The sequence below is a fragment of the Triticum aestivum genome, chromosome 3B (genome assembly GCF_018294505.1).
Source record: "Triticum aestivum cultivar Chinese Spring chromosome 3B, IWGSC CS RefSeq v2.1, whole genome shotgun sequence".
NCBI lineage: Eukaryota > Viridiplantae > Streptophyta > Magnoliopsida > Poales > Poaceae > Triticum > Triticum aestivum.
In genome coordinates this window covers 315,376,347-315,401,163 of record NC_057801.1, presented here as the reverse complement: position 1 = coordinate 315,401,163, position 24,817 = coordinate 315,376,347, and positions in this window count along the sequence as shown.

The following is a 24,817-nucleotide window of genomic DNA, read 5'->3' as shown; positions in this document are numbered from 1 at the left end:
TTATCTTATCACAAAACTATCTATCACCTACAATTTCAGTGCTTGCAGAGAAAACCTTACTAAAAACCGCTTATCATTTCCTTCCGCTCCTCGTTGGGTTCGACACTATTACTTATTGAAAGGACTATGATAGATCCCCTACACTTGTGGGTCATCAAGAATCTTTTCTGGCGCCGTTGCCGGGGAGTGTAGTGCTTTTGGTGAGTGGAACTTGGTAAGGAAACATTTATATAGTGTGCTGAAATTTTCTGTTACTTGTCACTATGGTAACTAATCCTTTGAGGGGCTTGTTTGGGGTATCTTGACCCCAACCAGAAGAGCAAATAGTTGCTCCTCAACCTACTGAACTTTGTGAAAATATTTACTTTGATATTCCTTCGGGTATGATAGAGAAACTGCTAGCTAATCCATTTGTAGGAGATGGAACATTGCATCCCGATTTACACTTTATCTTTGTGGATGAAGTTTGTGGATTATTTAAGCTTGCAGGTATTCCCGATGATGTTGTCAAAAGGAAGGTCTTCCCTTTATCTTTGAAGGGAGATGCATTTACATGGTATAGGCTATGTGATGATACGATATCTTGGAATTATAAGCGATTGAAGTTGGAATTTCACCAGAAGTTCTATCCTATGCATCTTGTTCATCGTGATCGTAATTACATATATAACTTCTGGCCTCGCGAGGGAGAAAGCATTGCTCAAGCTTGGGGGAGGCTTAAGTCAATGTTATAGTCATGCCCCAATCATGAGCTCTCTCGGGAAATGATTATTCAAAACTTTTATGCTCGGCTTTCTCTTGATAATCGCAACCTGCTTGATACTTCCTGTGTTGGTTCTTATATGCTGAAGACTATTGATTTCAAATGGGACTTATTGGAAAGAATTAAATGCAACTCTGAAGATTGGGGTTCCGACGATGGTAAGGAGTCAGGTATGACACCTAAGTTCGATTGTGTTAAATCTTTTATGGACACCGATGCTTTTCGTCGATTTAGCTCTAAGTATGGACTTGACTGTGAGATAGTAGCTACTTTTTGTGAATCTTTTGCTACTCACGTTGATCTCCCTAAAGAGAAGTGGTTTAAATATAATCCTCCTATTGAAGTGAAAGTAGTTGCACCTATTACAGTCGAAGAAAAGACTATCACCTATAGTGATCCTATTGTTCCTACTCCTTATGTTGAAAAACCTCCTTTTCCTGTTAGGATAAAAGATCATGCTAAAGCTTCGACTGTTGCTCATAAGAGTAATACTAGGACTTATACACCTCCTGAGCAAATTAATGTTGAACCTAGTGTTTCTATGGTTAAAGATCTCTTGGATGAGGACTTAGATGGGCATGTTATTTCTTTTTTGGGTGAGACTGCCAATATTACTAGACCTGATACTAAGACACGTAGACCTGTCGTAGGCATGCTTGTTATTTCTGTTAAAATAGGAGATCATTGTTATCATGGCTTATGTGATATGGGTGCTAGTGCTAGTGTGATACCTTATGATTTATATAAAGAAATTATGCATGACACTGCACCCATTGAATTAGAAGACATTGATGTTACTATTAAGCTTGCTAATAGGGATACCATTAAACCTATTGGGATTGTTAGAGATGTTGAAGTTTTGTGTGGGAAGGTTAAATACCCTGCTGATTTTCTTGTTCTTGGTTCCCCACAAGATGCTTTTTGTCCCATTATTTTTGGTAGACCCTTCTTGAATACAGCTAGTGCTAAGGTTAATTGTGAAAAGAATATTGTCACTGTTGGCATTGATGGTATGTGTCATGAGTTTAATTTCGCTAAGTTTAGTAGACAACCTCGTGAAGGGGAACCACCTAGTAAGGATGAGATTATTGGTCTTGCTTCCATTGTTGTTCCTCCAGCTGATCCGTTAGAACAATATTTTCTAGACCATGAAAGCGATATATTTATGAAGGAAAGGGAAGAAATAGATGAAGTGTTCCTTAAACAAGAACCTATGCTAAAACATAACCTTCCCGTTGAAATTCTTGGGCATCCCCCTCCACCCAAGGGTGATCCAGTTTTTGAACTTAAACCCTTACCTGATAATCTTAAGTATGCTTATCTTGATGAAAAAGATATATATCCTGTTATTATTAGTGCTAACCTTTCAAAGAAAGAAGAAGAAAGATTATTGAAAACTCTGAAGAAGCACCGAGCAGCTATTGGATACTCTGGATGATCTTAAGGGCGTTAGTCCCATGTTATGTCAACACAAAATTACATTGGAAGACGATGCCAAACCAGTTAGAGATCCTCAAATATGATTAAATCCCAAGATGAAGGAAGTGGTAAGAAAGGAGATACTAAAGCTCCTTGAGGCAGGTAATATTTATCCCGTTGCTGATAGTGAATGGGTAAGCCCTATCCATTGTGTCCCTAAAAAGGGAGGTATTACCGTTGTTCCTAATGATAAAGATGAATTGATCCCACAAAGAATTATTACAGGTTATAGGATGGTAATTGATTTCCGTAAGTTAAATAAAGCTACTAAGAAAGATCATTACCCTTTACCTTTTATTGATCAAATGCTAGAAAGACTATCCAAACACACACATTTCTGCTTTCTAGATGGTTATTCTGGTTTCTCTCAGATACCTGTATCAGCGAAGGATCAATCTAAAACTACTTTTACTTTCCCTTTTGGTACTTTTGCTTATAGACGTATGCCTTTTGGTTTATGTAATGCACCTGCTACCTTTCAAAGATGCATGATGGCTATATTCTCTATTTTTGTGAAAAGATTTGTGAGGTATTCATGGATGACTTTTCCGTTTATGGATCCTCTTTTGATGATTGCTTGAGCAACCTTGATCGCGTTTTGCAGACATGCAAAGACACTTGTCTCGTCCTTAATTGGGAAAAGTGTCACTTTATGGTTAATGAAGGCATTGTCTTGGGGCACAAGATCTCCGAGAGAGGTATTGAAGTTGATAAAGGCAAAGTTGATGCTATTGAAAAGATGCCATGTCCCAAGGACAAAAAGGTATAAGAAGTTTCCTTGGTCACGCCGGTTTTTATAGGAGGTTCATTAAGGACTTTTCTAAAATCTCTAGGCCTCTGACTAATTTATTGCAAAAATATATTCCTTTTGTCTTTGATGATGATTGTGTAGAAGCCTTTGAAACACTTAAGAAAGCTTTGATCACTGCACCTATTGTTCAGCCACCTGATTGGAATTTACCTTTTGAAATTATGTGTGATGCTAGTGATTATGATGTAGGTGTTGTTTTAGGGCAAAGAGTCGATAAGAAATTGAATGTTATCCAGTATGCTAGTAAGACTCTTGATACTGCCCAAAGAAATTACGCTACTACTGAAAAAGAGTTCTTAGCAGTTGTGTTTGCATGTGATTAGTTTAGACCTTATACTGTTGATTCCAAAGTTACTATTCACACAGATCATGCTGCTATTAAATATCTTATGGAAAAGAAAGATGCTAAGCCTAGACTCATTAGATGGGTTCTCCCGCTCCAAGAATTAGACTTGCATATTATTGATAGAAAGGGAGCTAAGAACCCCATTGCAGATAACTTGTCTAGGTTAGAGAATGTTCTTGATGACCCACTACCTATTAATGATAGCTTTCCTGATGAACAATTAGCGGTCGTCAATGCTTCTCGTACTGCTCCTTGGTATGCTGATTATGCTAATTACATTGTTGCTAAATATATACCGCCTAGTTTAACATACCAGCAAAAGAAAACGTTCTTCTATGATTTAAGACATTACTTCTGGGATGATCCACACCTTTATAAAGAAGGAGTAGATGGTGTTACTAGACGTTGTGTGCCTGAGCATGAACAGGAACAGATTCTACGTAAGTATCACTCTGAATCTTATGGAGGGCACCATGCTGGAGATAGAACTGCACACAAGGTACTACAATCTGGTTTTTATTGGCCTACTCTCTTCAAAGATGCTCGTAAGTTTGTCTTATCCCGTGATGAATGTCAAAGAATAGGTAACATTAGTAGACGTCAAGAAATGCCTATGAATTATTCTCTTGTTATTTAACCATTTGATGTTTGGGGCTTTGATTATATGGGACCTTTTCCTGCCTCTAATGGTTATACACATATTTTAGTTGCTGTTGATTACGTTACTAAGTGGGTAGAAGCTATTCCAACTAGTAGTGCTGATCATAACACTTCTATTAAAATGCTTAAAGAAGTTATTTTTCCTAGGTTTGGAGTCCCTATATATCTTATGACTGATGGTGGTTCACATTTTATTCATGGTGCTTTCCGTAAGATGCTCGCTAAGTATGATGTCAATCATAGAATAGTATCCCCTTATCACCCGCAGTCTAGTGGTCAAGTAGAGTTGAGCAATAGAGAGCTCAAATTAATTTTGCAAAAGACTGTGAATAGATCTAGAAAGAATTGGTCCAAAAAACTTGATGATGCATTATGGGCCTACAGAACTGCATACAAAAATCCTATGGGTATGTCTACATATAAGATGGTTTTGGAAAAGCGTGCCATTTACCTCCTGAACTTGAACCTAAGGCATATTGGGCCATCAAAGAGCTCAATTATGACTTCAAACTTGCCGGTGAGAAGAGGTTGTTTGATATTAGCTCACTTGATGAATGAAGAACCCAAGCCTATGAGAATGCCAAGCTTTCCAAGAAAAAGTCAAACGCTAGCATGATAAGAGGATACAAAAGCATGAGTTTAACGTAGGAGATTATGTGTTATTATTCAAATCTCGTTTAAGATTTTTTGCAGGAAAACTTCTCTCAAAATGGGAAGGTACCTACGTTATCGAGGAGGTCTATCGTTCTGGTGCTACAAAAATCAACAACTTCGAAGGCACAAATCCGAGGGTGGTAAACGGTCAAAGAATTAAACATTATATTTCAGGTAATCCTATCAATGTTGAAATTAATATTATTGAAACCATAACCCCTGAGGAATACATAAGGGACACTTTCCAGAATGTTCCAGACTCCGAAAAGGCATAGGTATGTGGTACGGTAAGTGAACCGACTCCAAAACAACTGTAATGGCAAATTTTATCAGTTTTTGATTATTTAAGAATTTTAGGAAGAATGAAGTAGTCCGAGAGGGACACGAGGCCCCCACGAGAGTGGAGGGCGTGCCCCCTGTCTCGTGGGCACCTCATGTGCCTCCCGGACTCCGTTTTCTTGCACGTTACGTATTTTGGTCGGTAAAAAATCATTATATATACTCCCGAAGGTTTTGACCACCGTATCACGCAAATATCCTCTGTTTTCGTTTCGAGCTGTTTCCGTTACAGATTTAGAGCACCATGACTTCACCCTCCTCCAACAACGAAGACAAGGATGCTTGGCTATTGAAGATAGAGCTGAAAAGAGAGGAACCAAAAGAGATCAACAAGGATGAAGGGATCAAGAAGGCCATGGAGGTTCAAGCTCCGGTGGTGAAAGAAGAAGACATCCCACAACCTTTACCTAACCTTTTCACTCCAATAGAGATTGAAACTTTCAAGATGATTGAGTTATCTCACATACAAAAAAAGTATCTCACACAGAAAAATATCCTGTTGAAGGATCATATCGCCGGACTCAAGGGCATTATCTGCAAGTTGGAGGAGCTTTTACGCTCGATGTGCGATTATCCACCGTCATCATCACCACCTCCATCACCTCCGAGGACATAATCACATGGGTATGGGCACTCCTATCTTTACCGCCTTATTTAGTTCGATCCTTTTAGTAGTATCTTGATCTTGTAGTTTGAAGTTTTGATATCAAGTAGTTTCGAGTTTTGCTTTGTGATCTCTTTATGTAATCGAGTCCGTGTGCTATCTATAATAAAGATTAGTTTTGAGTCAAGGGCTTTGCTATGTTGCTATGATCTTGAGAAAGTAGAAAGAATAAAAGAGTTCATATTGATCTTATGGATAGTGATAACTTCACACATAGAAAGTATGAGGCATAAAAATTGTTGAGAGTTGATGAACGTAGACTTGGTCATCGTTGCAATTAATAGGAAGTGATAAGGAAAGAGGGTTTCACATATAAATGTATTATCTTGGACACTTTTATGATTGTGAAGCACTCATTAAGTATGACATGTTAAAAGAGTTGATGTTGGACAAGGAAGACAACGTAGTGGTTTATGTTTTCCGACATCTCAGTTAAAGTATATTGTCATTGACCTTCCAAACATGTTGAGCTTGCCTTTCCCCCTCATGCTAGCCAAATTCCTTGCACCATGTAGAGATACTACTTGTGCTTCCAAATATCCTTAAACCCAGTTTTTCCATGAGAGTCCACCATACCTACCTATGGATTGAGTAAGATCCTTCAAGTAAGTTGTCATTGGTGCAAGCAATAAAAAGTGCTCTCTAAATATGTATGACTTATTAGTGGAGAGAAAATAAGCTTTGTACGAACTTGTTGTGGAAGTAATAAAAGCGACGGACTGCATAATAAAGGTCCACATACAAGGGGCAATATAAAGTGACGTTCTTTTGCATTACGATTTTGTGCATCAACCCTAAACGCGCATGACAACCTCTGCTTCCCTCTACGAAGGGCCTATCTTTTGCCTTATGTTTTTACTTTATGCTTGAGTCAAGGTGATCCTCACCTTTCCTTTTTTTATTTTTATCCTTTGGCAAGCTCCTCGTGTTTGAAAGATCATGATATATATATCCAATTGGATGTAAGTTAGCAAAGGCTATTATTGTTGACATCACCCAAAGGAGCAAACGTTGGAAACCTATTCTGCACAGCTCCAAAAGTCCTGAAACTCCATGAAACAACTTTTTGGATTTAATAAGAATTTCTGAGCGAAAGAAATAGGCCAGGGGGCCCACACCCTGTCCAGGAGAGAGGGGGCGCCCCCCTATAGGGCGCGCCCCTATCTCCTGGGCCTCCTGGTGGGCCTCCGGCATCCATCTTTTGCTATATCATCACTTTTACCTTGGAAAAAAATGTGGGCAAGCTTACGGGACGAAACTCCGCCGCCACGAGGCGGAACCTTGGCAGAATCAATCTAGGGCTCTGGTGGAGCTGTTCTGCCGGGGACACTTCCCTCCGGGAGGGGGAAATCATCACCAACGTCATCACCAACGATCCTCTCATCGGGAGGGGTTCAATCTCCATCAACATCTTCACCAGAACCATCTCCTCTCAAAACCCTAGTTCATCTCTTGTATCCAATCTTGTATCAAAAGCACAAAGTGGTACCTGTGGGTTGCTAGTAGTGTTGATTACTCCTTGTAGTTGATGCTAATTGGTTTACTTGGTGGAAGATCATATGTTGAGATCCTTTATGCATATTATTTCTCCTCTGATTATGGACATGAATATGCTTTGTGAGTAGTTACATTTGTTCCTGAGGACATGGGTGAAGTCTTGCTATTAGTAGTCATGTGAATTTGGTATTCGTTTGATATTTTGATGAGATGTATGTTGTCTTTTCCTCTAGTGGTCTTATGTGAACGTCGACTACATGACACTTCACCATTATTTGGGCCTAGAGGAAGGCATGGGGAAGTAATAAGTAGATGATGGGTTGCTAGAGTGACAGAAGCTTAAACCCTAGTTTATGCGTTGCTTCGTTAGGGACTTATATGGATCCATATGTTTAATGTTGTGGTTAGGTTTACCTTAATACTTATTTTCTAGTTGCAGATGCTTGCAATAGGGGTTAATCATAAGTGGGATGCTTGTCCAAGGGCAGTACCCAAGTACCGGTCCACCCACATATCAAATTATCAAAGTACCGAACGCGAATCATATGAACGTGATGAAAACTAGCTTGGCGATAATTCCAAATGTGTCATCAGGAGCTCCTTTATCATTATTAGAAATTTACCAGGCTTATCATTTGCTACATAAAGGATTGGGCCACCTTGCTGCACTTTATTTACTTTATTTACTTGTTGCCCGTTACTATTTATCTTATCACAAAACTATCTACACCTACAATTTCAGTGCTTGCAGAGAAAACCTTACTGGAAACCGCTTATCATTTCCTTTTGCTCCTTGTTGGGTTCGACACTCTTACTTTTTGAAAGGACTACGATAGATCCCCTACACTTGTGGGTCATCAGCGAGCGCGGATCGGAACTTGTCCAAGGCTTCCAGATTGAGCACTAGCGACCGGCCGACGGTGGGCTCGGTTGACGGAGGCGAACTGGATGGAGACAGACGCTTCTTCCCCTTCTCTTTGCTAGTTGGCGCCATGGCAATGGTGGAAGCAGAGCTCCAATCAGATTGGGGGCGGAAACAGAGGCTCGAGGAAGAAAGGGGAACAGGAAGCATGCAGGCAGCGAAGTGGAAATAACTGTGTAAAGTTTTGTGTCTGCCTAGCCAGGCGGATATTGGGGGAGCATGGGGAAGCAGAGACGCCCATGTCCAATTAGTCGCCACACGTCGACCAAGGCCGCAGGCTGTTGGGGCCTGCGGTGCTCCGCACTTGCCCTTTGGCTTCGCTGCTAAGCCAAGTCCAAGCACGCCTTGGGCCCGGGGACTACTGTCGGCGTTCTGGGAATGGGGGTCCCCAGACTTGCCTGCCTGCGGCCTGCAGCGTGGCTCACCAGTGGCCTAGTACGACCCATCTTCATCAACCCAAGTTCAAGACCCTCGTGAGGGACCAAGCCTCGCAGGGCGGACGGCACAAGGCCTCCTCAGGGGCGGCCTCACCAGGCATGCTCGCGAGGAGGCGGAGAGATCAAGGCGAGGGGTACCTCGCGAGGTGCTCATGACGCAAGCCATGATGATCAATACCAGGCGGGCGCCAGGCAGGCGCCAGCCTGCGCAGTGTCCTAATTTCCTCTTTGGTGCAAAAGGGGCAAGTGCAGGCGCGAAGTAGCAAGGCATCAGGCAAAGGTTTCCATATCGGTGCAATGAGACCAAGACCAGCAAAGCGGCAGGACGGAGGTCACCGTGGAGCCCAAGACAGCATCATCACCAGTGCCTTTGGCAGTCGAAGACCACCTTTAGTCAGGATAGCTTGTACTAGATCTCCCCTTTCAAAATGGCCATTGTTGGCTCCCTTCCCGCTCAATATTTGGGGAGACGACCAGGGCCTCTATAAATAGAGATAGCCATCATAGTAGAAGGGTAAGATCATCGATAGCTAAGAGAGGGATCATCTCATCTGGAATCGGACCGATTCCTCCCCAAGCACACCACCAAGCACAAGAGCACCTCTCCTCGCGAGGCTGTTCTTCCTCTGTACTATTCATCATCAGCCCAAGAGGCCATCCACCACACCACACACTGGATTAGGGTATTACACCACAATGGTGGCCGAACCAGTATAAACCTCGTGTCCCTTGTGTTGTTCATCATTCTAGCTTAGAATCGTGGCAAGGTTCTGGGCGTGTTTCGGTAGGGAGAAGATCTTCGTGCACACCCCAGAGTTCGAAACTTAAGGGTTTTGCCGGAACCCGATAACTGACAAACACAGTAAAAAAACACTAGTTGAATGTAAAACTGTATGCTAGCAGAATACGTACAGAAAAACTAAGGCACCATACACGTGTATGATTGGGAAACTAAGATGGCATTGCAACAGAGCACTAGAATAGCACTTCAATGTAAAAAAACATGGTATGGTAGATAGATGAAGTGCATACTGATGAATAATAACGCATAAGATATTCAGAAGCATGTTGTCCAAATTAAGCAAATGGCATTGCGATAGAGTAGAATGACAGTACTTGAATTTGAAAACATGTTATCATGAATGGAATAGGTACTGAAAAACAGGAAGGCATGACATATTTACATGCATGATCAGCATGCTAAGCACATGGCATTGCAACAGAGTAGATACACTCCAGGACATTATATGTATGTTGTACCCATATCATAGGCCAAGTTAGAGCAAGGACCTTGTGGGGTGAAGAGGATTCATCATCTTTCTGCAAGTCTTCTGAAGAACTGCCTTTACATGTTCCATCATATTGGGTATCATTGACATCAAGTTTATTGGCCTTTACATTGCTCCCTAAGGTTCTTGTGGATATATCAGTGTGTGCAATTATATCTGACATGCATGGAAGACAACTAGTAGTTAGATTTATGTAATGAGTTCCTGTAGGAGATGACATAAATAGTAGGACTGGGGTTAACTAGCAGCAACAGGTCTCAAAAACTAAAGGGAGAATACAGATGAAAGCTACAGAATATGTATATATCGTTTGTACTCGAGATTAACTAGATGGCACACAAAAGTAATAGAGAACAATATAGGTAATACTAGAAGTGGTATAATGCTATAATCACCAGCCTGTGGGATAGCATTGGCTGATGGATGATAACTATGGAACATCGTTACCTAAAGAACAAGTATCTTAGCTGAAGTATGGAACAACGTTAACTCCTGTACAAGACCCATAAGAGATCAACATGAATATACAATGAAATGTGATAATCTATTTTCCATGCTTAGATGAATAACAAAGCCATAAATGTTGCACATAAGTAAGATGAGGGTACAACCTATCTGGCCGCCATCCATAGGAGTGAGCATCTTGTGCTGACTTGTCGATGGCCCTGCAGTTGTTGTGGCTGTCCATGTCGGGCACGCGATTTCGATGCAGGATACTGTTGAGTGGGGACTATAGCTCCCTTCTGGTGTATGCTTCCCTTGTTGGAACAGCTGCGGTGAGTCAGAAGACGGTGTGGCTAAATATGCAGGTAACGCATAATGTTAAGAATGACACATCTCTTTGATCTGAAGAAATACACTAACAGATCAACAGCAAGGTACGAGAGTGGTCACACCTCTGTTGACTGAAGACTAAATTGGGGTCATACGATTTTATTTTATTTTGGTACTGTCTGATCTACGCCGGATGGCTTGATGATCGTCTTGTGCCTCCCGGCTGACACTGTTCGGAATCTTCCCCGAAGAGCTAGCGACCAACGGCAGAGCAGCCTGCCTCCACCGTCTGTGGTCCCGACCAAAACACCACTCCCCGCCCCACCGCATTACCGTGGTTGCGCCGCCCCTGGCCCAATCCACAAAGACTCCTCGTCATCCAGATCCGGCAGCGACAATACCTTAAACCCACACAACTGTAAGATAGCCATCTAAGCGCTGCTTTCGCGGCAAACTTGCGACCACGCACCCTTACGTTAGACACCAGCCAACCGGCAGCCTAGGAGCTCCGCCGCCTCGAGGGGTGCTGCTTCCCATTGGGAATCGGTTGGCGCAGAATAAAAATTCAGACAACTAATGCCTAAATAAAGTGACTTGAGATGAGGGTGCGACCTATCTGGCGGCATGGTGAAGTAGGCAGGTCCAACTACTGAGTCGGTGAGGCCGGCACGGTTGCGGTGGTGACCAGCAGTAGGGAAACAGTGATGTCGCGATGGTCGACGTCTATGGGGAAGCAGCGCTGGGACTCTAGACGGATCCAAAGTTGGAGCTACTCCAGCGCCATGAACAACTACGAGGGTGAATCAGCTCCAGTACGGTTCACGCGGCCGTCGTCAAGGCATCTCTAGCAGCACGGAGTAAGAGGCACACGGCCCAGTGCACGACGGCAAATGGACAGCGTCTCCGGCATTAGGGAGGAGGGCGGCTGTGAAACTTGTGTGGTGGGGCGCCATGGAGGAGGGGCTGAGGTTTCACGGCTCGAGAGAAGGGAGCTTCCGGGGAGAAGGTGATTTGGCGCCCACGTGGTATGAATTGGGGGGGGGGGAATTGGGAGGGGAGTGGAACCATGTCCTGCAGACGCATTTGTCTGAAATGTGAGGGGGGGTTACAGTTCTACCCCTGCCTTTAGGCTTCTCGGCTTTGGGTCTGTGTACTGAGGGTCGGGGGTAGTAGAGTAACTTTGCTTCTCCCCAAATAGTGGGCGGGATCGATTTCGGGCGAGGAGGGCATGTTTTGAAATATAGTGGCCGCGAGCGATTTCAGGCGAGGAGAGCGTGTTTTGAAATAGTGGGCGCGGGCTATTTCAGGCAAGCAGAGCGTGTTTTGCCGACCATGGTTTATGAATTATTCGGCACATGTCATTTCGGCCTAGGAGAAGGCACGCTTGGATGAAGTTATGAACCTACCCTCGATGTACAACGGGCCAATTGATGCGTTTCCCACATAGGACGGTAATTTCGCGTCTCCCATTTATTTGCTCGGGCGAATTCCACTGAGCAGAGGATGTTTAACGGTTCATTCAAATTTTGGGAGAACGGGCATCCACGTCTACGTTACCAAGTCGATTCGAATCAAATTTTGAAATATTAGCTTGCCACTTCTTTTTTAGATGGAGAGATGATGCTCGGGAGTAATGTGTTTTTACATGCTCGTTGCTAGCGATTTACTATATGACAAATAGTTGACCCACTCAAAAACGGGAATCAAACCCAAAATGAAATATCTCGATTCAATGAAATAGCTTGTTCACTAGGTCAAAATAGTGAACTAAATACAAAATTGAACACCTCAATCAAGTAGCATGCTGTACAGTATTATAGTACTCCATGAACATGTTGAAAGTCAAATTAATGAACTTGTTTGCTATACGCATATATCCGTTCATGTGTGGATTGCAGACAACGTGTTCTCCAATTTAAATATTTGAATGCAAGTTTATATCTAAACATGGTTTATATCAGTCTTTGATGCATAAAACGCGACCTCCCCCTCTCCCGGACTCCTGCTCTCTCTCTCCTCTCTCTCTCTCTCTCTCTCTCTCTCTCTCCGACAATCTTCAATTCTGTCGCACACGTCCGACACACAAACCTTGTTAGTCCCTCTCACATTCTCTCCATCTCTCTCTCTGTGTGTGTGTGTGTGGGGGGGGGTCTTTCTAGTTCGCATGCATATATACTCCATCTATAGGTCTCTCTCGCACACTATGTATGATACTCTAGTCGAATCTAGATATCTTGGGTGCACTCATCGTACGCACACAAATTCCTTGGCTCGTTGCCGTAACTCTCTCACGCACCACTCTGTCGTCTCGGAGCTCTTCCCCCTCTCTCTCAAACTCTCCATCTACCTAGGTCACACATACACATGCATATCTCACTCCCACTCGATAGGCCCATTTAAAACTCTATATCTCTCCCTCATTCTCTCTCCATCTCACACGCACACAGACAATCTCATGCCTAGCTAGCCAAGTATGACGGTCTCTCACTAAATTAGAGGCACTCACAGTCGCCCCTATATGTATATGACTAGCTAATCGTAGTCTCCATCACAAACATGTGCATGGTCTATCTCCATTTCTCTTGAGGCATCTTTCTATCGCGCACGCACCTCCCTCGATCTCCCACCCATATAGTCCCCTCACGATCTCGAGGGGATCTCTCTATCACAAACACACCCTCTCTCCCTCCCCATGCATCCATGTTCTCCATGTGTCCCTCTCGACCTTTGTTCCTTGTTGGCCAGACCTCTATTGTACATGTGCTATAGGGTGTCTCTCTCTGTTGCAAACAATCACACACTAGCTATCTTCGTGTATCTCCTCGCCTCGATTTTCTATCTCGGAGATGCATGCGTGATATGTTCGCATAAGAAACAAAAACACACACACTCTCTCTCTAATTTATCATTTGTTTCAGTTTCTCTTTCACACACATACTCTTTTTGCACACTTACTCATTCTCCTTCACACGCACTTGATCTCTCTCGACTTAGGCACTCTCCTCAGTCCATCCAATATAGATTTATTGAAAAGTCAAACATCACAAAGTTTGACCATGTACTTGGAGAAAAACAATTACATCTGGAACGGCAAACATATATCATTAGATTCACCATGAGATGTAGTTTTGTATGATGTATTTTTGGTATTGTAGATATAAATAACATTTGCGTAAACCTGATCAAAGTTTCCAATGTTTGACTTCTAAAAAGTTTACATGCACTGCATTATCGAGCGGATGGAATATCTCTTTCCCCCTCTCAGCTATCTGACACACCACTCATCAGGGCTCCTCAATATCTCTCAAACTTTATATCTCCCTGGTTCACACATACAGATGTCTCGCTCGCGCTATACATATAGACCCGTACAACACTCTCCGCCCTTGTTCTCTCTCCATGTGACATGCACCCCCCTAAGTACCATAATCCCTCACTCCATCATAGGCGCAAGCACTCCCCCCTAGGTATGATTATCTCTCACTAGCCATCAGGAATACACATATTGTGTCCTTCCATCCATACGTCTATTTCGATATCTCTCGGGGCATCTTCTATCGCGCACACACCTTGTCACTCGATCTCCCACCCATGTAGTCCCATCACGATCTCCAGGGGATCTCTCTATGACAAACATACACTCTCTCCTCCCCATGCGTGCATTTTCTCCGTATGTCTCTCTCGACTTCTCTCCCTTGTTTGTCAGAACCCTCTTGGCCACGTGCTAGGGGTCTTGCTCTCTCGGTTGCAAACAACCACACACTATCTCCTCACCTTGTTGCCGTTGTCGAAGATGCATGTGTGATATGTTTGCATAAGACACACACGATTTTCTCTATTTTTATCGTGTGCTGTCCATGTCTCTTTCACACATGCACACAAACTTTTTTCACTCACTCTTTCTATTTCACTCTCTCTCTCTCTCTCTCTCTCTCTATAGGGACTCTGTCACATCCATAAGCATATGGATGTTTTGAACACTCAAACCTTAGAAAAGTTTGACCAGGTATATGTGTAGAAAAACATTTACATCTGGAACGATCAGTAGATTCATCACAACATATACTTACTTCATACTCTCATTTATCTTTGGTATTGTAGATATAAGTAATTTCTTTATAAACTTGGTCAAAGTTTCCAAAGTTTGACTTTAAAAAAAATGTTGGAACTACATTATCGAACAGAGGGAGTAGCTCTTTCTCTCTCTCTCTCCGATATCTCTCACGGGCCTCTCCTCTCACTCGAACTCTCTATACCAACGGATTGACCGGTCAACCAGTCCACATGCTACCTTGTCAGCTCGTGTTCTATATCTTCGTGTGCTGGCCCATGTGGCAGTGGGTGAAAATAAGTAAACTAGAGGCCCATCTAACACACGGTGAAGTAAACAAAGTTGAAACCACTCGGGGTAGCACTCCTCACACAAGTAAATTGAGGGCGCACTAAGGACACACTTCTTTCACGTGAAGGACGCACTCGCTCACATTTCACCACTGCACGGCGACATAAACAGAAGGACGCACTCGCGCACACCCAGCACACAACACACACCAGCACATGTGTACACCAACATCACCGCCGGTTGAGATCAACGACGAGGCAACCACCAAGCGGAGGCGGCTCGAGCCAAAACCGTATCCGGTGGCTCGAGCCAAAGCCGGACGATGTCGCTCTCTACCGCCATCCGCGCTCCGCCTCACGCTAACGCTGCGCCGCGACATCTTCGGCTCCTCCTATCTTCCCTAGATTTATGCCGCGCCCGCCCTTCTTCTCCCCCAACTCAAGTAGCTCAACCTCTTTGAAGTTGTCATATCGAAGAAGGATATGGAGCACCTGCTCTGCAGCTGTACTGCCCTCGAGTACCTTCGTCTTGAGCAGATCCACGTGTTCATTAGCCTCCACATCGCCTCGACGAATCTCCGACAGATTTATGTGTCTTGCTGGCCCCGCAACAAGACATCAATTGGGAAGAGATCACTCCATCTGTTCCATGTTATGGTCATTGAGAATGCGCCTTTCCTTGAGAGATTGCTTGTATCAGATCTAGAAGGTCCAATAAAAATCAGGGTCATTGACGCGCCGAAATTGACAGCGTTGGTGTACTCGTCTGCCAAATTCTCTGAACTCTTTATGGCATCCGTAATTGTTCAGGTACAACACTCATCTTCTTCTCCCTCTTCTTGAAATTTACATTTTTAAATTTCTTCTTTATGTATTTACGACCGTCTTCCAGAAAATGATTCCCACAAGCTTGACCCAGTTTATGTGCATAGTGAAGATCTTGGCAATAAAATCTATCGGCCCCAATCTGGATCAAGTTGTTGGATTCCTTACATGCTTTCTGTGCACGGAGAAGCTACTCATCGAGGTGAAACTTCTTTCCTATTAGTAAACGGTAATCACAACGTAGCTCAATTTTTTTCCTAATTTTCCCAAATTACGATGACAAGTGTAGTGTTCAAAACTGCATCTACGCACTGCATCAAAAGAAATGTTTTTAGTATTTTTTTTCTCACATGATCACCTACATCATTTTTTTGTTGTACTACTCTAGTAGCCTAGGCTAGTCATAGTGGAAAGTAACTTAGACTACTCCAGTAACTCTGTGGTTACCCTAAGAGCAAGTACTACCTCCGTCCTGCTTTACTCTTCCTATTTTGTAGTATCAAAATTTGACCATAGATTTAACTGACAAATGTTAATGCATGTCACTAAGAATTATATCGTTGGATTCGTATTTGAACATAATTTAAAATGGTGTAATTTTTAGTGACATGCATTGACATTTTCTTAGGTAAATCTATGGTCAAAATTTTATACTAAATACGAGGTAGTACTCCCTCCGTCCAAAAATTCTTGTCTTACATTTGTTTAGATACAGATGTATCTAACACTAAAATGTAACTAGATACATCCGTATTTAGACAAATTTAAGACAAGAATTTCGGGACGGAGGGATTACAAAAGTGGGCTATGTAGGCCAAACCACGTGCCAAATTCACTTGTGATGCATTTGGCATCGATGCCCCTCCATTGCTCACCTGGTGCCCCAATCTGGATCACCTACTTTGCTCTGGTGCCAAATTAACTCACGCAATGAAAAAACACATGCGTCGGAGAGAGAGAGAGGACTGAGGCAATAAAAAAACACTTGTTTGGGAGAGTGAGAGCCTGGTGTAGTTGGTTTGATTGATTTGTTTATACACGTGGGTCTGTGTGCACAACGGTGCCAACTCTCTCACATCGTGAGAGCGGTGCCAAAATCTTTTGATTTGACATCGATGCGTATTATGTGACATACTTTTGCGAAATATGGCATCGACCACATAGTGGAAGGCAACAAATGCCCAAGCTCTTACTGTGCTCCTAGGTAAATGAGAGGAAACAGAAAGAGAGAGAGAGAGAGAGAGAGAGAGAGAGAGAGAGAGAGTGAGTGAAAAAATATCACTAGCCAGCCAACCCTATCGTATGAGTGAATGGTATTAGTACCACTTGATGACACGACAATCTTATACAGTCAGCTGCTCTAATATGTTCTATTCTTTTTCAGATAAAAAAAGAACCGAAAGTGAAAAATGTGATGCACTATAACAATCTCATCGAATGCCTTGATCTCCATCTTATAGAAATTGATTTGATCGACTACCAAGGCAGCACATCTCAGATTAAATTGGCCAGATTCTTTGTTCTGGAGGCAAGTGTGCTCTAGGTAATGAGGTTTGTCTTTCTCTGACGCAACAATGAATGGTGTGCTGATCACCGCAAGCGTCTAAGCCTAAATGACAAAGTCTCCGCAGAAGCTGAATTTGTTTTTGAAACATCAAGTGGCCAGAGACTCGAAAACTTATTTGCCCATTAGTGACTTGTTAGGGTGGTGGATTTTAGTTTGTACGATAATGGTGCATCCACCTAAAGTAACGAAAGTTCTTACGTAAACTTCCTAGTAATTCCCTCTTTGTAGGTGCATCATTACTCCTAACATTTGTAATATCAGTTTGAAACTTTTAATATTGTCGTGTCCGATTCCTGCATTTTGAAAATCCTGTGAATCAAACAGCTCCTGAGTTGGTGATGATGTTGAGCCCCCCATCTTTCACCAATAGCCGTGGATCTAGATCTGACGCATACAAACCAAACGTGTCTAGTTTTGCAAAAAGATGCCCGCACTTGTTCCCAATTTACAAACAACTCCTTGTCTCTCACAACAGCCTTATCTCCTCCCCACCACATCTAGAAGGCCATGGAAAAATCTGGCGTGATGGCCGCTGCCAGCGCCGTCCACCCCCAATCTTGGTGTTCCGTGCAATGCACGGGCATCTACGCATGTGAAATTATGTCGAACACGGCTAGTTGTAAGCAGGCTAGCTCCACAGCCATGATGATAGTGACTGCAGACGGTGAGGCTGACTATGGTATGCCGAACACGGCGCCTATACTCAGGTGTCATCTCCGACGCAGGGTCTTGTCACTTCACTATGAGGAGCAGCATGTAATAATTTGACAAACGGGTAGTATAGTGCTACTACATTGATAGTACTACTACTAGTACTACTAGCACCACCATCTGGATTTAGGAGTACTACCATGTCCATCTGGATTTTAGTATTTGACTAGCAATATCTAGTAATGCATGTCACAAAAAATGTACTACTCCCTCTGTAAATAAATACATGGTGTGTTGTTTTATTCCTATCGACAAGAGAACTTAATGTCTTTTTGCTAATTAATAGGATTACATGCAATGAACTAAACATTGCATGTCATGTTTGGTAGTCTCAAGTCATTGAAAGCATGCACGACCCACATCTCTCATTGGTTAATATGTCACGAAATAAGAAACAAGGAGCGAGTTAATGTACCGTGCCTAAGTGTTTTGGGATTATTTGGTTTTCGTAAGGTGACTTACACAACATTTTTGCTTACATGCTTTAACATATTATTAGTTAAATCAAAGATCAGAACTTGGCGCAAAATGCAAAGGGGACCAATAAACTAGTAAACATCAAACTTCTCTCGTTTGGCCCCAACTAGAGGTCCGGTGAGATGACTATACTGCACCGACACGAAGGGGGGCGCAACTTCTTTGACTTACTGCTACTGCCTTTGGGTGAATGACATGTGGGCCCAACGGGTGGCTGGCCCACCTGTCATACATCCAAAGGCAGGTGCAGTAGAGGGCCGAGGAGTAGATGGTCAAGACGCACGTGAATTCAACGCAGTCTGCACTTCTCATATGAAGGCTCCCCACTAGTCCAATCTAGTACCAAATCCTATGCACCTACGCACGCTAACCAAGGGCAAGAGTGATCACTCGAATTGCAAGATCAGTTGACTAGAAGCTAAGCTAGACCCATGGAGGCGATGAGCGCGAGAATCAGCCGGGTGTGCCAGATGGTCCATGACGCCAGCATGCGGCTCGGCACCGAGGAATGTCTCCAGGTAGTGCTTGAGGCCGCCAGGGCGAGGGGCCGCTTGGACGACAGCTTCGTCTCCTTGTTCGACGAGGTCCTCGTCGGTTTCGTCGACAAGTTTACCATCGTCAAGAAGTTCGCGGATGACTTTGACGTACGCCCTTAGCTGACGCGCCCAGGCTCTGTGATGCCCACCACCCTCAACGGCCACTATGGTGACAACCTATTCGACCCACTGGTGGCGCTGCGACTGCCCGCCATCACGTCAGAGAATATCCACCTCGAGGTCGCGCTTGCCGCGCAGCGCCTGGCGTAGCAAGACACCATCGACATAATCACCCACGTCTACACGCAAATCATCCACAAGGACTACTACATGCATGAGGAGGACGATAGAACGCTGGCCTTCTTGGACCGCATGGCAACCTTGGACGGCATTGTTCAGAAGCACGTTGAGCTCGCCGCCAACGCCGCTGCTCCTCACACGTCGGTTGGTGACCCGGCGCACTAGGGCGTGAGGATGTCGTTGATGGATCCGTATGTATTTTTATCTTTCCGTCAAATCCATGTAGTAGTATATGGTACTACTAGTAAGTATCTTACCTTTCGCATTAACTTCATAATTTTTGTACGTACTCCATGCATGAACCGTGCCAGAACCAAAATTCTCATTACTCGGGAAAATAATTATTTCTATCTATCGGTCGCGCCATGGAGCAGAACCAAATTTTACAAGTTACAAGTTCAAAAGGAAAAGCCTGCCTTGTTCGCGTCGCACCCCCACACGGTTGGTCCGGCACGCCGCTCAAGGGGGAATGCATGTGGTGTTGCATTTTCACTTACAAGTGGGACCACAGTTGAGCAAACCGACTATCAGCAAACCCCCACCCCGCCCACCGTGCGATGGCTGAGAAAACAGGAGGGAGAAGAGATGGCTATAGCACGGACTCCAAGAAAATTGGTGTTAGATGGGACTCGTGTGGGTGGCATGTGCTGTATTGCTAGACGTGAATGCTAGTTATGGCCCATTCCACCCCACGATATAGAGCCTATATCGAGGTGCTGGTTACGTAGAACAAATTTCCTGGAGTCCGTGCTCAGCCCTCCTCTATCTCTCTTCTCAGCCAGCCAGCGGACGTGCGGAGCCCATTGTTTGTTTCCTCATATGCTGTCCCACATGTTAGTGAAAACGCAAGAGGACCCACTAAACCTGCACATCTTTCACCTCGACGTGCTGGTGATGAAAAACAAATCCAATAAAGATCTTTAGTGGCCTCTTTTGGAGTTACTCAAGAGTAGTAAGATTCTATTTACAGTTTAACCCAAGTTGCACATCACGTAGCTTCAACTACCACTCTATTTGCTTGCATCACACGACCTGGATGCTAGATGTCCCACGTGTCAGTAAAAGGAGGAAGAACCCGACCAAATCTTCGGTTGTGCTCTTGGATTAGACTAGTTGTGCTAACTTAAAATTTCATGGTGTAGAATGGATGCAAGTTTTGGTATTGGGAAGAAGAGTACATCAATATATTGATAGAGCGCAAATTAGTAGATGTTCTAGCACTTTTAGCTAGCATAGAGGCTAGAGATGAGACTAGTGCACTTGTTGATAGAATAGAGGTTAGACATGAGACTAGATGCAAGGAAGCAACATCTAATTCTTTACACTCGAAGAAGAAAGAAGCACACAACATCGAGCCTCTGCAAATCAACAATGAATGCATCGAGAAGGCACTAATCCAACTTACAGGAGCAGTTATGGAATTTGGATATCTTCTAAAATGTATTCTTGTGGTTCTTGTTTTCTTTGGTCTTGCTTTTCTAGTCAAATTTTTGGTGATGTATTTCCATGTACCAAAAAATCTATGATGAAAAAAGATATGTGTTTGCAAAGAAAAATGTACGTGGCTGGGATGCGTCCACACATTTGGCGCACGACCACCGCATCTGAGAAGTGGCCCGGACACGACCCCATTGCCCTATCCAAACAGACAGAATCCGGGCAAAACGAAGGTCCATTTGGGGTCGTGCGTTGGAGTTGGCCTTACAAGTGGGACCGTAGTTGAGGAAACCGACTATCGGCAAACCCCCACCTCGCCCGCCGCGCGATGGCTGAGTCAAAGAAATGACGAGGTTGAAGAGATTGTTGTAGGACGGACTCCAAGAAATATGGTGTCAGATGGAAGTCGTGTTGGTGGCGTGTGCCGTACTCCTGGACGTGAATGTTTGTTCTGGCCCATGCCACCCTACTACTCCTACTACTTATAGTAGTAGTATCGAGGATTCGAGGTGCTGGTTACATAGAGCGAACACATTAACATATGGCCCACCTCACATTGTGGCCAAATTTCCAAGAGTTTGTGCCAGGTTAAAAAGTGTTCGTTGTGAGGGTGGGTGGTTGGTCTCAAGTTTAATACTTGTTGTATTACGTATACGTAGACGTAGAGATAGTGCAGCAGTTCTGAAAGTTTATCCCATGCATATCATTTTATTACATACAACAGGTCATCAACCCACAATGACAACAAGGATACATTATAAATACTAAAGTTTTCATCACACAACAAATAACAAGCAATGAAATGAACTTCAACTCAACCAATCCTCGGCGTTGGAAACGCTTGCTTTGAACCACAAGTGATTCCCTGGGAAGGGCCATCTATTGTCAATCTCGAGACCAACGCATGACTGATCATTCAGGCTGAAGCAGCCTACTATATCACTACCAGGGTAGCACTACAAAAAAAATACACATCCGTGATGATACGTGTTTGTCATAGTAGGTCACGTTTTTTGTCATGGATGTACATCCATGACCATTTTATGACAGAATCAAGATAGTCATACATGTGCTGTCGTAGAAGTGTTCCATGACATTACCAAAATTATCATCACGGAAGTGTCCACTTCCATGACGATAAATCGCGCATCACAGAAGTGCTTTCGTCAAGGGCGACTGACACGTGGCATCCACAGTAACGGAACGCCGTTAAGCTATCGGGTCGGGTTTTGGATCCGATAAACCGTTAGCAGCCTCAACCAATGGAGATTTTCCACATGTAAAATCATCATTGGCTGGAGGAAACACGTGTCGGCTCATCGTTGGGACAAATGTCATCCACTCATTGGACAGAAGGCGCCTATGATACGTCGACACGTGGAACGGCCCAACAGAGGCCCATTCCTGTGAAAAGGCCAGCCCGTTTGACTTGGTCAAAAGGTGGCAGGCCGGCCCATCGAAAGCATGTTAACGGCTTGTTCGCATATAGCCCATTTACAGCCCGCTAACCCAAGGCCAGTTACGCCCTATCCGAATTAGGCCCAGTAGCGTCATCTAGGCCATCCAATATGATTCCATCACGTTTTCACTTCTGGCCCATGTATGGCCCATGACATCTTTCGGCCCATATGAGGCCCTATGTAACTCTTGGCCTATTAACGGCCCATGGTGAAACTGGCCCGCAATGAACAGTGTATCACTTTACACCCATTAACGGCCCATGGTGAAACTGGCCTGTAATGAATAGTGTATCACTTTATACCCATTAAGGACCCGTTATTCAGTTGGGCCGTTTCCAGCCCATGTTATCTTTCGGCCTTCTCAGAGCCCATTTATTCTTGGGCTCATTTCTAGCACTCGTTTACTTACGGCCCGTTACTGTCATTTTCTGCTTGTGGGCCAAATTCAGCCCGTGGTTATAGTCGGCCCGTTTGTGATCTGTTAATAAGGTAGGCCATTTTCATAGCGTCATCAAATACGGGCTATTAACGATGGCCCGTTATGGTTAGCCCATGAACGAACGATTCCAACTCTAGCCCGTTTACGGCCATAATGCGGCCTGTTATTGGCCCATGTTTGGCCAATCGATCATACGGCCCGTATAAGGCCCATTGATGATATGGCCCATAGAAGGCCCATTGTTTCTACGGCCCATAGAAGGCCCAATGTTTCTACGGCCCGTAGAAGGCCTACTGTTTCTACGGCCTGTAGGAGGCCCAGTGTCACTACAGTAAATATTAGCCCATGGTTATTGTGGCCTAGTTTTAAATAATAGGTTATTGCAGCCACTAGCAAACCGCGGAAAAAGAACTCCACTCACTACAAGCAAACAAATAAACAAGACAACAAGGAAATAAATAAGCAAGCAACTTATGCTAGGCTATCACGGCTATTACACATATTACATCCACTGGGCATCAAAGTTCGCCACCAGTGCAAATATAGGGAACACAGCAGCATATAAACGCCACAGCAAAACAAGTCCAGAACTGAAACCACTTCAGAAGAGTTCCAGAAACAATATCCTGGGTACCCATAATGCTAGCAAGATGCTTAGCAAACTTATTAACTTTCTCTTGTTTGGTGCTTAAATCCTCCAGCGCTTGCTGTTGCACAAGAAAGTACGCATCTGAATTCTGCAGGGACTTCCTCAGTCCTTCGGCTTCTTGCCATAGCACAGCTAACTGATACCTTTCAGCTTGTAGCTAAGACTGAAGAAGCTGAAGTGATTCAGGAAGCGAGTTCGAAAAGCTTGTGCAAGCGGTACTGGCCAGTAACTCGAACACTACATCAACGCAGGACTGTGGGGTTTTCTCACTGTCTACAAGATCGTTTTTATCACCTTTCTTGGAGACCAACAGGGTTGTCTCACTATCTTGAACCTTATCTGCATTACTTTCTCTACCATTGCATAGTGGGGTGCTCTTCTCCAATATTCTGTTTGCATACTACAAGAGAAACAAGCAGACACATCACAGGTTTAGCTTGTAGTATACCAAACTCATTTTGGTAAACCGGTTCAGTAGTAAGGTGGACAGGATAACAGCATGAAACAAACATATATCTATGTACTATGGTCACTGTATTGTCCATATCATTCTAGTTTATGTTCCCTAATCAAGATAGAGACACAGTTCAACTCATATATTTTTAAGACACAACAGCATAGACAGAATATAAGTGTGAGAAACTACACAACATTGGCAGCACTTGTAATGTGCATCACATGAGAACATAACTGTTTATACAACTTAAACTGAAATCAACATAGAGCAAGAAGTTAGAACAGCAATCCAGTTAAAGAAATAGTTTTAAAACATACCTGTTACGCCATTGGAGTTTCAATTGGATCCTTCAAATTCGAAAGTAGTTGGTATGAGTAAATAGAGTGATGCAACAGCAAAGGAGTATGGACCATAGCTACGGAATCTGACCTGAGAACAGTTGCTCTTCTGCTTTAAACGTGGATTTTGGGTTAGCTGTGGTGGTTTTCGCGCTTTGGGCACTGCAGTAGCTTTACAAACTGCTCGTGTGGGGGTACTCTTTGGTGGACATGGTGCTTTGTCAACTATAAGTGGTTACTATCTGCTGGGGTTGCGATTATATGGGTTGGAGCTGGTTCTCTGCCCAATGGTGTAAGTGTGCAATCTGGAAGAGTCTCGATTATGTGTGGTGGGGCTAGTTTGTGGGCCAGTACAACCATGGTTCTATCTGCATCGATGGGTAGCACTGTATTTTGTGAAGAACAGGTTTTTGCTCCCTTAGATACTTCCATCACCCTCTCCAATTCAAATGGCTGATAAACAAGAAAAGAAATTGAACGTATAGACATTGTATGATAGACAGATGTGGTAATTCACATATATGTTGTCTAACCAAACAGGACAGCATGACACAATTTCACATATATGATGCCTAACTAAACAGGATAGCATGACACAATTTTAGATATATGATGTATAATGGCATAATTCAACATATGATGAGT